Source organism: Dipodomys merriami, unplaced genomic scaffold (assembly GCF_024711535.1).
Source record: "Dipodomys merriami isolate MVZ:Mamm:240054 unplaced genomic scaffold, mDipMer1.0.p SCAF_15, whole genome shotgun sequence".
NCBI lineage: Eukaryota > Metazoa > Chordata > Mammalia > Rodentia > Heteromyidae > Dipodomys > Dipodomys merriami.
Genome location: NW_027202826.1, coordinates 965,834 through 982,001, shown reverse-complemented (window position 1 = coordinate 982,001; position 16,168 = coordinate 965,834).

The window sequence follows — 16,168 nt, the reverse complement described above, 5'->3', positions numbered from 1 at the left end:
TGGCCATCCAGAGCAGACCCCTGCCCACACCCCGCGGCCGGCCACCACCCAGAGCAGACCCCTGCCCACCCCCCACCCCACCCCCCACCCCACCCCCCACCCCACCCCCCACGGCTGGCCATCCAGAGCAGACCCCTGCCCACACCCCGCGGCCGGCCACCACCCAGAGCAGACCCCTGCCCACCCCCCGGCCAGCCGCCACCCAGAGCAGACCCCTGCCCACCCGCCGGCCAGCCACCACCCAGAGCAGACCCCTGCCCACCCCCCCGCGGCCGGCCACCACCCAGAGCAGACCCCTGCCCACCCCACCCCACCCCCCACGGCTGGCCACCCAGAGCAGACCCCTGCCCACCCCCCCGCGGCCAGCCACCACCCAGAGCAGACCCCTGCCCACCCCCCGGCCAGCCGCCACCCAGAGCAGACCCCTGCCCACCCCCAGCCGGCTGCCACCCAGAGCAGACCCCCAGGAGTGGCCTGGACAGGCCAGACCTGCCCACGGCACAGCTCCAGTTACTCATCTCCCACCACAGGCCTCACCCCGGGCGGCCGGCCCCGCCACTGACGGCACACCAGCTCTCACAGCAATCTCCCCAGAGAAAAAGTGCCCGCAGCAGCCACGCCTTCAGCGCAGGCTTCTCTGGAGGAACCCTCCACACCCAAACCACGTTCCCACCACAAAATCCACAACAGATGCATGGGTCACAGCCAGACAGCAAACTCCAAAAGCCCGACACCCACACAGGCAGACCTTGACGCAGCCATCCCAGAGGTGAGAAAGGCAGGGCGGACCAGCAAAGCCTCTCTACCTGCTGAGTAGGGAAGTGGCGGTTTTCGTTTGAATTAGTTTGAAGGAAATCCTAGGATGGCTTCCGTGTGTGCGTGTTACACTGGATCTTGACAGCACAGAGGCCGGATACGTCCACCCCAGATGCTCTGCACACTGGTCTGCACGCGGGTCTGCATCCGTGTCTGCTCCTAAGAGTCCGTCCAGATGACACCCAAGCTCTCCTTGCCCAGTTTTCTCTCCCAAGCCCAGTTTTAAGGATCCATGGGCTTTCCCTGAAGAGGTGGTGGAGACGTTAGGTTTTCTACCCCAGACAGCTTCCTTTGTTGCTCTTCAACTCCACCTTTGTGGCGGGAAAAGGGACGTGAAGATTGCATCAATGAATAAGCATAGTGATGCTTGAATAAACCTTACTTATGGACACTAAACTTGGGAGCCCCTAATTTTTACACATCGTAAAATATCATTCTTTCATAAATTTCACCTTTACTATGTAAGAATGCTTCTCAGCTCAACGGCTGTTCAAATGCAGGCCGCGGGTAGCATCTGCTCACCTTGCAAGCCAACCTTATGGGCAACTTTGTGTGTTCATACTTGACCAAGAGTCAAGGCACGTCACTAGGCACGTAAGCTGAGCAGCCGGTCCCGCAGACATGGGGAGCTCACTTCCAGCTGCCGTTCCTTCCCCCCGAGAGAGGAACTGCGTGCGCTGTTCACAGCTCTGTCTGACAGGAGACTTCCTTCTTCCCGAGCCTCCAGTGGGGCTGCACGGGGCCGGCTCCACGGCCTGGGTGGCACCGACAAACCTTCCGCTCTGCGGATGACAAAGCCTGGGGGCACCCAGTGGCTGTTTGTCAGACAGTGAGGTTTTTCTTTCCCCTTCTGCTATACAGTTACCATTTCCCCAGCCGCCCGGGAGTGAGTGCTCCCTCTGCCGCAGGGGGCTGGCCGGCTGGGGTGCAAGGCTGGATCTGTGCACGTCCCTTCTCCACCCAACCTCCCCCATCGCAGGTCTTCAAGACACCAAATGACTACCAGGACGAGTCCCAAGGACTGTAAGTCCTGCCCCCAGAGCGGCTCGGCCTCACCACACCAAGAATCATTCGTTCTGTAATAGCAGGAGCTTATAAGCTACACCCTAAAAGAATGTTCTGGCAAGTCCCCAAATCATTGCCCAAGATTTCCTCCACGTGACAGGTCCCTGCCTCTTCACAGAACTCCTCTCCCACCTCCCCCTCTCACACACGTACTTTGGAAGAGTAACCGGGGTTCCAGAAACATCCTTTCTACTAGAACTGATTCCCATTATTGAAGAAATGCACCAGTCACAGTAAAGTCGCAGAATGTGTCACCGCCTGTAGTAGGACAGCCCAGAGGACAGAGCCCACTCCGCTGGCCGAGACAGACTGACAGGAAGAGGTGTACAGCCACATGCCGGCTTCCAGAGGCTGTACCAGGCGGTAAATACCACACGTGGTGCAGCAGCAAAATCTGCAGACCATTCGATTACGAGGACAGTTGACCCCCAGAGCTTTGCTTCCCCTGGCTTTCCACTACCTGGGAGTGTTCACCCCACCTCCCGTATCTCAGGCGTGGGGGCTCCTAATCGCTGAGATGCTCCCAGGTCCGGTGGAGGGATGGAGGGTAACCGGCGTTAGAGGCCACTCTAACGCTGAGGTCCATTATGCTGAGGGCAGGCAATCCTACTGCGTAAGATCTCTCTCGTCTCGACTTTCACTGACCCGCATTGTCAGCCCATGGCCGTCCAATCCACCGTGAACGCTTGAGCTGGCAGCTGAGCAAACGCCACACTGAGCAAGCCTTCGCTGACACCACCCACCGCACGCCACCAACGATCCACACCCTCCATCCTGCCTCACAGCCTCTGTCCTCCTCCCCTGACCCCACCCCACGCTCCGCATCTCCCACCCACCCCTGATTCATCACCCAGTTAAAACCTTCCAAGGCTCACTCTGTTACATCGTGTGCGACTTCCGGACTGGAGGTAGTCAATCCCACAATTCTGCCAAAACCTCCTACGGTTCAGATCTTAAATTCCCCCCAAAAGCCCATGCCCAAGCCGTGGTGGTCAGCTGGGGTGGTCAGCCGGGGTGGCACGTCCCTCCATGCTGCCCGGCCTTTCCACGGCTCTAGCGATGAGAAGCTGGCTTACTGGACGCTAATCTCTAACACCGACTCAAAATAAATCTTTTGGCCTTTTAAGACGTTTCCCCCGCCCACCCCCAGCTATCTGTCACAGTGATGAAAAGTCTAAGACAGTAAATAAAAGAATCATTTTTCACCATTTTCATCCATCAGATTTGAGGAAAAAAAGATGGGTGTTGTCAAATGTGTGTTTAAAGGCTCACTCTGTACCGTGGCTCCTGGGTGATTCATATGTAACGCATCACTCAGCCCTCACACCAGCCCTTTGAGCAGAGTTATTGTTATCATCCTTTATGGCTAGAAATCTAAAATTCAAAACTAGAGAGAGGCCTGAATAAGTTATGGTGTGTTAACAGTATTGAGTACAATGCGGTCACTGAAAATGAAGCTAATCCATATTGCGGGTTTGGAACTACCTGCAGAATTGATCACTGGCCGCAATTGCCACACAATCTTCCTGTTTGTTTGAGAGGAGGGGCGGGAGGAGGTGAAGGGGGAGAGGTGTGGTGGACGGGCAGACAGAGCTCGGGACAGCCGCGTGTGCACGGACGCTCCCTGGCAAATCCAGCTGATGTTTGGGAAAGAAGAGGAAAATGTTTGATTTCCTCTGTGTACGTGTTTATATTGTCTTTGCCTTTTGAAGACAAATGTTCTCATGCATTATTTTTATGACCAAAGTATTAAAAATACTGATAACGGGTCTATAGAGAATGAACCCAGGAAAGAAAAGCCCTGGTTTGGCCACCGGCTCTGCCCTCTTCTTCTGCTTAAAGAGAACTGGAAAAGCGTCTTTTTCAGGAAGCTTGTCTCCACAAGCGTAATCTCAGACCTATTCATCTCATTTTGCAGAGCAATTTCACTATACTAATGCATGTGCATAACACTGCATGCATACATTACATTCAAACATAAGAAATGCTGTTCGCTGGTGCAACGTCTTCTTTTAACTCTATAAGTGATCCTCCCTCGGCCACAGTTAGAGGCACATGACGACCCACCTCTTCATTTCCAAAAGAAAAAAGAGCAAGGGCCCCTCTCCCTGGCAGAAGGCTCTAGGTTGGCATCTAGAATTCACACACCGTGAGACTGAGGGCACTCATGATTTTATAGTCTCGTAATTAAAAGTTTATACGAGCCTATGTAATAAAACTCAAGCTTCCAGTTTCTTCTCGTGATTCCTTGAGCTCTCCTGGTCGCTTGCTTCTGCCTGGCTGACTTAGGGGCTCCTGTGATTATTCCTGTGATTATTTACATCCTTACTTCTAGCATCTTCCATCCAGCTGGGATCTAGTTTGAAGAACCATTTAGTTCCAGTTAAGATCTTTTCATAAATGAAATACTGAGTTACATTCCTAACTTTTCTAATGTCTATGACGATATAGATGACAGACAGACAGATCGGCAGGTAGTAAAAACATGGATATAGAGACAGATATAGATATAATCTTAAGAGATTGGAAGGTCTGATCTGATGCTAACAAACCCTCTGAATTCTTTCGCTGGTCACTGGAGAACAGTCTCATTGCAGGATGGCAGGATGACAGCCCCGGGCCATTTTCTCTGCTAAACTCACTTGTCACCCAGCTACTTTGATCCAAACCTTTTGAAAAGATGAGACCGGTGTTGTGGTGAAAGTCATGGCTGACAGATTTCAAACCGGACCCGGGCTCACGACAAAGAACAAAGCGCTCCCGGGGCTGCTCACGGTGATCTGCGGTCTGAGGGACAGGCTGCCGGGAACCCAGGCTTCGCTCATCCCACGCGGCTCCCTTTACCGTCCTCTTACAGGGCAGTCCTCATCGCTCACACCATTGGCTTAGAATATTTCCAGGCTGACTGCCTGTCAGCTTACATTAATGCATCTATTCCTCAGAGCTTCCTTTGCCAACACTGGCAACGTGGTGCCCTGTTCTGGCCCATCAATGGCCAGGGTGTGGGGAGAGAGAAACGGAGCCAAAGCAAGTTACAAGCCGTCAGGTGGCTGGCGCGGGTCAGATGTCAGACGCCCGACTCTCGCCAGCCCCAGGACCCTTGCAGGGGGCTGGCAGAGGGGCCAGCCTTCAGGACTTCCCACCCATTCCTCATTTCCTCCACAGCTTTGAAATCTCCAGCCTCAGAGGGAGATTGCCAAGGAGCTTAAGCTCTGGGGATCTCATTCCCAGTCTCACTGACTATAGCCTAGTCTCTACTTCACAGCACCCTTTCCCCGGTGCAGTCTTCAGGCCATACCCAGCAGAGCTCGCTGGAGACGCAGAGGCACAAGGAGACAGAGCCGAACTGAAGGTCTCACTCCGTGCACTCACACACTGAGTCAATGCATATTTGTGTTCAACACACCAAAAATAAAAATCCGACACACGGCTAGACCCAGGGAAAATAGCCTTGAACCGAGTGGAGCATTTGCTTAAATTAGGACCTTTAATTTCACTTAAAAATAAACCAAAGATGTGCTCAGCTACTCATTTCCTTCTCCCCGGGAGCGAAGCCACGACCCGCCGTTCACCCAGAGAGCACACCAGCTGCCACGCGGGCTGCCACGCGGGCCAGGGTGCTGAGAAACCTGCACAGCGCTTCACAAATCACCTCCGCTGGGCTGGGCTGCTCGGACAGAAGAGCAAGGTAGATCCCGTGAGACTCAGACTGGCCAGGAAAACCAAGTTACAGAGATGCTGCCAGGCCCCTCCTCTGCAAAGTGGGTGTGAGGAAGTCCCGGGCTGCAGGGACAGGAAGCAGGGCCCGGCTCCAACCAGTGCATAACGACCATCCCGGGGGACAGACCCAGGCCCATGCTCAGCCGCAGGAGGAACCGCACGACTGTTCACACCACCAGGTCCTCGGGAAGCAGAGAGCCGTCCAAAGAATAGACAGGTTGGATGGAAACCTCCAGAATCTAGTCTTGCTGAGGCAAGTGGAAGGAACTAGAATAGGTCTTCTGCATTTGGCCTCGGTGGCTTGAGGCCCGATTCTACTCAGAGTGCACGGGAAGTCACTTTGAGGGTCTACTGTACGAAATACGTATGGAGCGATGCTCTCTGGAGGACAGGACACTGGAGGGGGGACACCAGAGGACACCAGAGGACAGGACACCAGACCAGAGGACAGGACACCAGACCAGAGGACACCAGACCAGAGGACACCAGACCAGAGGACACCAGAGGACAGAACACCAGACCAGAGGACACCAGACCAGAGGACAGGACACCAGACCAGAGGACACCAGACCAGAGGACAGGAAACCAGACCAGAGGACACCAGACCAGAGGACAGGACACCAGACCAGAGGACAGGAAACCAGACCAGAGGACATCAGAGGACAGGGAATCCAGACGAGGGGACATCAGAGGACAGGGAATCCAGACGAGGGGACATCAGAGGACAGGGAATCCAGACGAGGGGACAGTGGAAGACAAGACACCGGGAGAACAGGTCGTCCGGGTCCTGAGCCGCAGCCATCCCAGAACAGAGATGAGAGCCGACAGCGTTTGCGGCGGTGCTTGGCATGCAGGGCCAGAAGGGGAGACGCCGGGACCCCGCCAGGGAGCAGGTGGTGTGCGTGGCTGGCAGCAGACTTATTTCAGAGTTGGAGGTACGGGGCGTGGGGGGCGTGGGCTGCGAAGGCAAGAAAGGAGGAGGAGCCCCCTCCAGGTGTCCCAGGAAGCCGCGGGCAGAGGACGTGCGCTGAGGGCGGCGAGGAAGGTTCCGGAGCAGCAGACTGTGCAGGGTGCGGAGCTGGGCGTCGGATGCGTGAGGTTGGAAATGTCTGATTAGCATCTCCTGCAGATGTCAGCTGAGGAGGAAACCAGAGCCTCAGGACTGAGATCGGGGCTGGTCAGGGCTCCCTCAGGCCCTGAGACCACGCCGGAACTCAGAGGGGAGCGATGAGTCCAGAGCTGAGGGCGGCCCCCACACCGGATGCTGGGCTCGGGGGCTACTCCAGCGAGAGTCACGAGCACCGCGTACGGAACGAAGACAGGGTGGAGGAACGTTTCCAGGAAGGAGAGATGGCAGCCGGGGTACCACGCACTGGGGGGGACGCGAGCGGATCACACGAGGGGCCTGGCTGTGGGCGGTGGAGACCCAAGCCCTCGGGCCGACACGCACAGAGGGGAGAGGCGGGACACACACAGAGGGGAGAGGCGGGACACACACAGAGGGGAGAGGCGGGACACACACAGAGTGGAGAGGCGGGACACACACAGAGGGGAGAGGCGGGACCCAGCTGTTTCCGGGCGTCTTCTGTTAGGGCTTGGGGCAGAAGTGAGCCTGGGTTCAAGGGGAGGCGCAGAAGAGGTCTTTTCTATGTGCTGTAATGAGAGCGTCCCTTCCAGCATCCCCGGCCTCCTGCCTCCACCCTCCCCCTCTGTCGTCCTGGGGTCTAAGATGCCCTCCGCTCTCTCGTCCTAGCCTTGGCTTCTTGACGCTTTCTCAGACACCTGATTGCAGTAGTTGCTCAATGAGAGTGGTTTCGAGTGTGTGATCCTGGAGGAAGTATTACGGATAGCATTCGCTGAGCTTTCACTTGATAAAGAGGTGAATTGGCATGCATTCTTATTTCTGGAAGTCTTATTCTGAATAGTTTTGTAGTTGTCTTGTTCGTCTAGAGCACAGTGGAAACATTCTACGGCTCTGTCATGACAGGTTAGGAGGACACGTTTCCATAGCTACTCCTGCTGTGAATCCTCCAGGTCGGCCCAGGCAGCTTTGGTGCCGTGAGATCGGCTCTGTCATCCAGCCAGAACACCGACATCCCATGGTTCTACTCTGAATTTTGATGGCTATTTTATGCCCTCAAAGGACAAAGCGAGCTTAGAAACCTCAAAGTGAGGCATAAGCACTAGCTCCACGATCACCCTTACTACGAACTAAGGAAAGCGCTGTGGAGTGGAGGTCACTCGCTAAACGCATCTCTTCTGTGAAGAGGAGAGTTATCCAAGGTGTTAGCGGAGCTCAGAGCTTGGCGTTGGGCCTCCAGGACACTGAAGGCTGAGACTGTGGCCACATCAACTTCCCACCGCCCCCCACACACACGTCCCCACACTGCCTCACATGCTGCTCATCCCCCTGGACTCTTCGTTTACTGCTTGCGTCTCTAACTGGGAATGAGCTCTCCAAAGCACCCGTTGCTCTCGTTCATCTTTGCAATATTTCCAACGCTTAGAAGACCGCTCAATCGCTACTGGAAATATTGATGAAATATTTATGATTGAATGAAAGGAACTGGGAAACGAATATGTTAAACAAAATTGAAATATACTGCGCTGAGTTCTCAACCCGCTGATAGGTTAACACACACCACGAGTTCCAGAGAAAGCACACAGCCTACCCAAACGTCCCTCCTGCTCCTCCAGACTGCAAGACCAAAGCCACCGGGACACACTGCGGCCAGCACCCACCGGCTTCCAGGGCGGAAGTCACACTCGTGCAGGTCTGAGCCTCCCGTTACACACCAGGCACCCAGGCCTAAAGCCACACACATGTCACACCCGGAACACACTTACTGACAACAGAACACAGACGACACGCCGGACCCTGGAAGCTGAGTAGAATGCACCTATCTCTCCAAGATTCCCGTCTCCAAGATGATCAGGGTCTGCGTGACACGGGAAATGAGAGGGGGCCTGTCGGTGGGTGAGGATGATCCACGGGACAGCGCGGTAAGTCACAGCTGGCCTTCGCCAGAGACCGCAGGCAAGCGCGGCGGCCGGGACGGCTGCGTGTGCACCGCGCCAGAGACAGCATGGCAAGCGCGGCAGCCTGGACGGCTGTGTGTGCACCGCATGGCTGCGTGTGCACCGCGCCAGGGACCGCAAGCGCAGCAGCCTGGACGGCTGCATGTGCACCGTGGCAGAGACCGCAGGCAAGCACAGCGGCCTGGACGGCTGCATGTGCACCGTGGCAGAGACCGCAGGCAAGCGCGGCGGCCGGGACGGCTGCATGTGCACCGTGGCAGAGACCGCAGGCAAGCACGGCAGCCTGGACGGCTGTGTGCGTACCGCATGGCTGCATGTGCACCACGCCAGGGACCGCAAGCGCAGCAGCCTGGACGGCTGCATGTGCACCGCGCCCAAAGCCCGGCGCGGAGCTCCGGGGACACCCGTGAAGGGGTGCGACGGACGTGCGCCACCGCCGACCTCCAGCCCCGGCGCTGTGGGCGAAGCCCCTGCCGTTGCTTTTCTACGCAGGGCCAGAGCTGAGGCAGAGGTGCCGGGAGCGAGGCGCCCCCATTCACCCGCCCCACACACCAAACTACAGGAACCCCGTTTCCCCTGCATCCTTGGTGGTTGGTGGTTGTTTTCATATCTTTAATTAACCACAAGTAAAGGCATTGCTTACTGACACACTATTAAATGTCAATGTTAAGGAAAGTATGTTTGCTCTGTAAGAAGAGAAAACCTAAAACATCCCTCCCCATGCCCCAGCCTCCCACCCCACCCCGTCCAGGTGAGCACCAGTCCCCGGGAACTCTGACCCCAGGGAGCTCTGACCCCGGGCTGGCCAGGGTGGAGGCGGGCCTCCCCCGGTGTGGCGGGTGCTGTCGGGGCCGGGCCTGGTGTGGGGTTGCGCTCCACTCGGTCGACAGGCACAATCCCAGGAGCCGCCTGGCCGCCCTCCACTGCGCCCTCCACCGGCCCCCGCGAGACCTCAGATCGATCCCCGGCCCCCAGGGGCCTTTCACGGAAAGAACGGCGATCTTCCTGAAATACAGCCACTCATGTCTTGAAGCTCGTGAGTTTAGGCGCGTTTCATCTTCCCCTTTAAATCCGAATGATTGTACTGAGCTTCTAAGCCCGTGCCAGTTAACAAGGGCATTTCAGTAATCTATTTTTAATACGTACCAACTTCTGTTCTTTCTAGTTCTGCCTTAAGACATGCTTTTATCTTTCCTGGTATGCGGGGATCATCAAAAAATGTAAGTTCTCCCTTACATGACAACTCCTAATGAGCCTTAATGAAGCTGGGAACAGCTGTTTAAAACTCCCTAGAAGAGCTTTCTAAGCAGCCCTGGCTTGTGATGGCCTGGCAGCAGGGCCGCCTGCCTCTCCCAGCCCCCCGGGGACACAACGAGAAGGGGGGGATCTTCTCAGTTCCATGCGCTACTTCACTCCAATCAGTGCTAATGCTAGTGCATCACGAAGCTTCCGCTCAAACCCCTTCACCTTCTTAATTATATTCCTTCATGGAGCAGGAAAGAGAGCAAATGGTACTACACACACACACACACACACACACACACACACACACACACACACACACATGCGCAAAAGTAAGAATTCGTGTGCTCAGTGAAAATGAGGAGAGAGAGCACAGAACTAACTTATTTTTTAAGTAAACCTGAAACACAATGCAGAATGTTGACAATTAAGCGAGGCCCGGATGATTTCAAATAAGATGGATCTACAATCTGACACACGCAGGGCCTCGGCTCATGTGTGTGAAGAAAAACTACAACCGGCTTCCAGTGTGAACTTCACCTGATTCTCTTCTTCATCTCCACCTCCACACGCTCCCGCCTCACTCCCTCAGTTCTAAGGCCTCCATGTCAAGAGCCTCTGAAGAAAAGTTAACATCCAGGATATTTCCACCGTCTTCCTTATCCCTGAGGTGTTCTCTCCTCCAAAAAGCCTGTTTTCCTCCGCGTGGACCTTTTCTCCTGCCTCTCTCTGGTTCATTCTGTATCAGCTGCCCCTCCCCGCTGGTCAGGTAGAGTGTACACAGTCTGGTTTGTAGCAGGAGGGAAGTGAACGCCCCCAGCACGGTACCTCCCGCAGCAGAAGCGCAGACACAGGAAGGAACAAACACACAATTTGCCAGGAAAGAGTAGCTGCTCTCCTCTCGGCTGGCCCCTGGAAAGTGCTAAATGCCCACATATATTTCTAAACGAGTAAACGAATACCAAGGGAACCAACTATAAAGACCACACACTAGCACAGCTTAGGCACAGCAACACAGAAATGACTTCACACAGAGCTGCAGGCAGGGATGAAAAGACTGTAATAAAACACAAGGAAGGTAAAGATGACTTATAGTATAAAAAAGTAGCAAAAGTGATGCATGTAGAGAAGTAAAATGCAAACACTTGCCTAGAGAGATCAGTAGAGAAAACATGTTAAGTGATAAGCAACACTTCTCTTCCACCAGAAGAATGAACTAGAAGGCATCAAAGGCAGTCCAGAGAGCCTTTCCCTGGATATGCTAAATGCGTAGGACCCTATTTGGATGAAATCTCGTGTGGAGAAAGGCCAAGTCACTCTCCCACACGTAAAGCAAACGCAAAATCCCAAAGCCCACAGTGGGGGCCTGCACGAGGGAAACGGGCCGGTTTGGCGTTTGCTTCCGTTCCGCACACACCGCTCTCGCTTTTGGACGGGGTGGAGGCCAGAAACGCCAGCCGAAGCACGAGCGCCCCTTTCGTGTTTGAACGCTAATAGCAGTGAAGGGGTCTGCAGGCTCCATAAGGCCAGAAGGAAATAATGACTGAGATTCCAGACCCAGAACTCTGTGCATTACAGGTGAGTGATTAATGAGATTCCAGATCCAGAACTCTGTGAATTACAGGTGAGTGACTGAAAACACTCGCTCTATGAGATAAATACACGTAGGTTATGTTACAACTGATTTTTCTATCACCATGTAGAACTACACACAAAATAAGATGAAGTTGTGAAAACCTTTGGTTAGCTGAAGAATGGTCTTTGGGCTCTGTCTTGATTGTCAGCGGCTTCATAGCTCAATTTTTGCTCCCTTTTACCAGGCTGCATGTCATTTTCCTGCATCGGGGAGAGTATTATTATAAAAAATCCTTTTCAGAAGATAATTGCTTACATTCTCCTTTGGACTCCGGGTCTTCGTCTCTCAAAGCTCTGAGAGGCTTTCCTTCTTCCCATCTTGCTTATAAATTGCAGCTATCTGTGACCTGTAACTGGTCTTTCTTCCCTCGGGTGGTATTTTTTTTTCAGGCTGAGGTTGAAAACCCTGTGTTTCAGTCCCGCTCCCCCAGCCCAGTGCTGTTCTACTTCTCAAAGAAGAGAAATGTTCTACTCTGGGTCCAGAACAAGGCTGCACAAAGTCTGGACCAAGATGGACGAATCCTGGCTCTATTACACTTCCCGAATGGTCAGCAGAATCTACAGCCACAATGCACACAGAGAGACGGTGAAGATAGCGATGGATAGATGTATAGATATCTAGATATGAAATTCAGTTCAAAAAGCTGTTTTCTCAGTCACAATTACTTGTCATTTGGGCCAATTCATTTTGTGGGTAGAGGACTGCTAGGTATAGTATAAAATATTTTATCTCAAAACTAACATTCTAATAATAATATATACCATATATATGCCCATACAGAAGAGAGCGTATCTAAGAAGCCAGGCTGGGCAGCTCATTTTAATTCCCGATGAGTGGATCTTCGTGTCAGTGGGAGAATGGGGACAGCAGGCTGGAGGTCCACGTGAGCAGGTCACGAGACCATGGCCCAAACGTGTCACGAGAGATGCTCTTTTGTCTTTTAGCTGCACTGACTGGTGATACATTAAAAAAAAAAAAAGAAAAAGTTCAGGCCGGGCTGCAAATTAAAATATTCTCTTACATATAACAAAAGCTGAAATAATTAAATAATCCCTAAATACGACGTTCAGGGTTTAGTCTTTGTTGTTCTTTCTTTTTTAAATGTGGAACTATTGATACTTGCTAACGACATGAAAGCCCTGCTAGGGAGCCCCGGCCCCCCTCCTCCCACTCCCCCTCCTCCCCCCCTCCTCCCCCCCTCCTCCCCCCCTCCTCCCCCCCCCGGCCTTTGAAGACCATGTAAGACACATGACTCCCTCTGAAATAACTCCCAAGACATATGCAGCCCTTTCTCTTACAATGAGCTCACCGCACACCACAGAAACTTTGTGTTACTGTGGTGGCAAATAACTGATGTCCACCAGAGGGGAAGTAAATGTAAATAGCACCTAATTCTTAACCATAACATAGACAACGTCATTCAATTAACTGTGTGCGGCATCCTGGAGTGATGAGAGTTTATCTGGAATAATTAGGGATGTTATTCCCCGTGCCAGAGAAATTCAAAGGAGAGGTGGAAGTCCTGGGAGTGGGCAGCAGCCAGAGCAGTGGGTCGGGGGCTCACCCTGCCCAGGCTGGGACAGGAGGGCAGGGGGGCAGGGGGCGGGGGGCGGGGGGCGAGGGGCAGGGGGCGAGGGGCAGGGTCCCACCCCGTCTGGGGAGCAGTGACCGATTGGGTCCTGGCAACGCCATTCAATCTGGCAGAGAAACAGCACAAGCTACAAATATTCCATAAAATGTTTCCAGTGGCCAAACACGGAGGAAAAAACCACATGAAATGGATGCAGGCAGTATCTGACTGAAAAGGTGTATCCCAAACATCACCCTAGGACACAGCTAATGTGAAAGCGCGAGGCTCTTCCCCGCCGCGCTGTCTGAGCCCAGCGGGTTTTCTTTCTGTGTAGCGTATTTCCACTCGACGGGGCTCCTGCGCTCCCCTCCAGGACGCTACGGCCGGGCAGGGCCGTGCACGTGCGCGTGCACACACACGCACACGCACACACACACACGCGCGCACATACGCGCACGCACGCACATGCACACACGCACGCGCACATACGCGCATGCACACACACGCACGCACACGCACACACACACATGCACACACATATGCACACACACACGTTCTCTTCTCTCCTATAACATTACTCCAGAGATCCCTGCGTGTAGACAGCCAGTGTCCAGCAATGTGGGGAGGACAGTGAAGGCCACGATTGTTACGATTTCTTCATAAAACACTCGGCCCCACGCTCTCTCAACACCAGGCAGACAAACCGTCCCATGCTCTCCGCTAGACTTAGGAGGTATTATTTGAGTCTACAGCAAAGAGTGGCATCCCAACAAGGAAGGCCCGAAGCACAGAGGAAGTCATTGCATTTTTCTGTGATTCGCATTTCTTTCTACTAGCCCCGTGATTCCTGACATCTGTTCCAACAGGTACTCATTGAGCGTGCGCTAGATTTTCCTGTAAGCCACAGAGACGTTCATCGGCCCCTCCCTGGGAGACGCCCTTGCGGCTCGAGGTGTGTGTGTGTGCCCATGTGTGCACACACATGCTTGTGTGTCACTCCACTGGTGCGAGCCCAGGCCGGTTCTGACAGAGGGAGGCTGTTCTGACGGAGGCTGGCCGTAGGGAAGCCGTGTTTGGACGCACTGACTAGGGCTGTGGGCAGACACTCGGCCACTTCTCTGTCTCTGCACGGCAGCCGCTTACACACAGCCCTGGGCCCCGGGCCCCGGGCTGGAAGGTTGGGCTGGCCTGCCACACGGCTGTGCGCGCCCCCCCAGCCTCTCGGGGCCAGCCTCCCATCCCAGCCTCCTCCCCCCGGAACCTGAGTCACGGGGACATCATCACAACCTGCCCCGCCCTCCCCCAGGACCTGAACAGGATCACAGACCTGACCCTTTTGCCAGTGCAAGGCCGTGAGTTCAAATCCCAGAACCACCCAAGACGAGGTGTACTCGTGTTGTTTTTTAAATTAAGTAACAATGCCTGGGGAGTCCCAGCTCAGCTAGCTCCTGACCGTAAAGACAGATACAGAAGTGTAGTACATGGTGGCTCTTTCGGCGTTTTGTTTTCCAGCCAGATGCTCGGTGCTGACAAGTTCAACACAAAACAGAACAGTTGACTCAGCAAGCTCCGTAGCAAAAACAAGAAGTCACTGTGGGTCGTGAGTTACACACACCAAACGGTAAATAATGAGAGCTTTGCTAATCAACGGGTTGTCAAAGAGCCTTGAAAATACAGCCTCGTCAGCACATGCAGAGTTCTTCTGCCATAGACAGGCTGGCCTGTTCCAAACAGTGCCCTGGCAATTGTAGGAAAGAGAGGTCTATTTTGGGATGCTAACATGTATTTTAAAAAAACAACTGCAGAATGATTAAGTTCTCTGGCGTGAATTTTAACTCTTGCAGCTGTTTGCAGCATAGACGATAAGTCTATATTTGATATCTCTGCTGTTCCTGCCGCCATCTGCCCCAACGGATGAAAACGCTCGTTTAGTGGTCGTGCCTGGCTTATGAATTGCACACGGCCATCTTCCAGACCTGTACCCCTGTCTCTGGCCTTCTTCAACCACCGGGTCAGTACCCTAGAAATGCCAGCAGAAGACTCAGAAGTTTTAAAGACACAGGGGACATTTGACTTTTAAATGAGAAGCTGTCTAGAATACATCTCAGCCCACAGGGGACTGCCACGTGGTCATTTAACCGACTTCCAGAATGCTCCGTGGAGAGGAAATCACATGACAGTGTCAGGACAGCGCCCCCTGGAGGACAGCCACCCGGGGAATTTTCCCAGGAGATTCTCCTGTTGCTGGGCCTGGGATATCCAGGCCTTGGGGGACTTAGGGGTTAAAGTGGAAGGGGAACGGGATTCACGGGGTGGAAGACACGAGACGGAGGGATACACGCGATCACAGCATTTCAGCAGGCAGGGAAGCAGAGCCAGCGGCAGACACGGCCCGAGCTCGGTAGTGTGGAAATCCAACGCGGCGAGCGGGACTCACAACCACCAATCACCAGGAGAGGGTACGCCCGTCCTCCAGGGTGACTCCCAAAACCGACTTGTGCAGCCCCCGGCTACCACTGAGAGGTTAGAAAGCAAATTGTTTAATCATTCGTTCTATCACGTCATTTGAGATATATAAAGTTGAGGGAGTTGGAGGTTCAGCTTCAGGTACCAGTAAAATGCTCTCACTGATGTAAAAAGATGCTGCTGAGGAAATACCATAGTTCACAAAGCTACTACTTCTATATGACTGTATAAAATATAATAGGTCGCACTGTTAACACTTACAAAGGCTGCGCTGGAGTTGAAAAATCCAACCTCGGGATTGGATCGGCAAGTGTTCACATGTAGGATCAAGAACTCCACATGCATGAGGAAGCCAAGTCCCACCACAGAGAGACCGTGTCCGCTAGCCACACACCGTCCACCTCTGTGAGATCGCGGGAAACAACTGAAATTTTACAAGAATAGAATGGGCGTGCTCTGTGTCTGTCCGATTGTGTCTGTACAACTGCATAGGACAAATGGCTTCAGACCACCTCTGATTTGCCTGTGACCCATGCTGCTTATTTCTGATCATTCTGCTATAATGGTGATTTCAATTCTCAGGTTATCTGTAACTGAAAAGAAACCTCAGAATG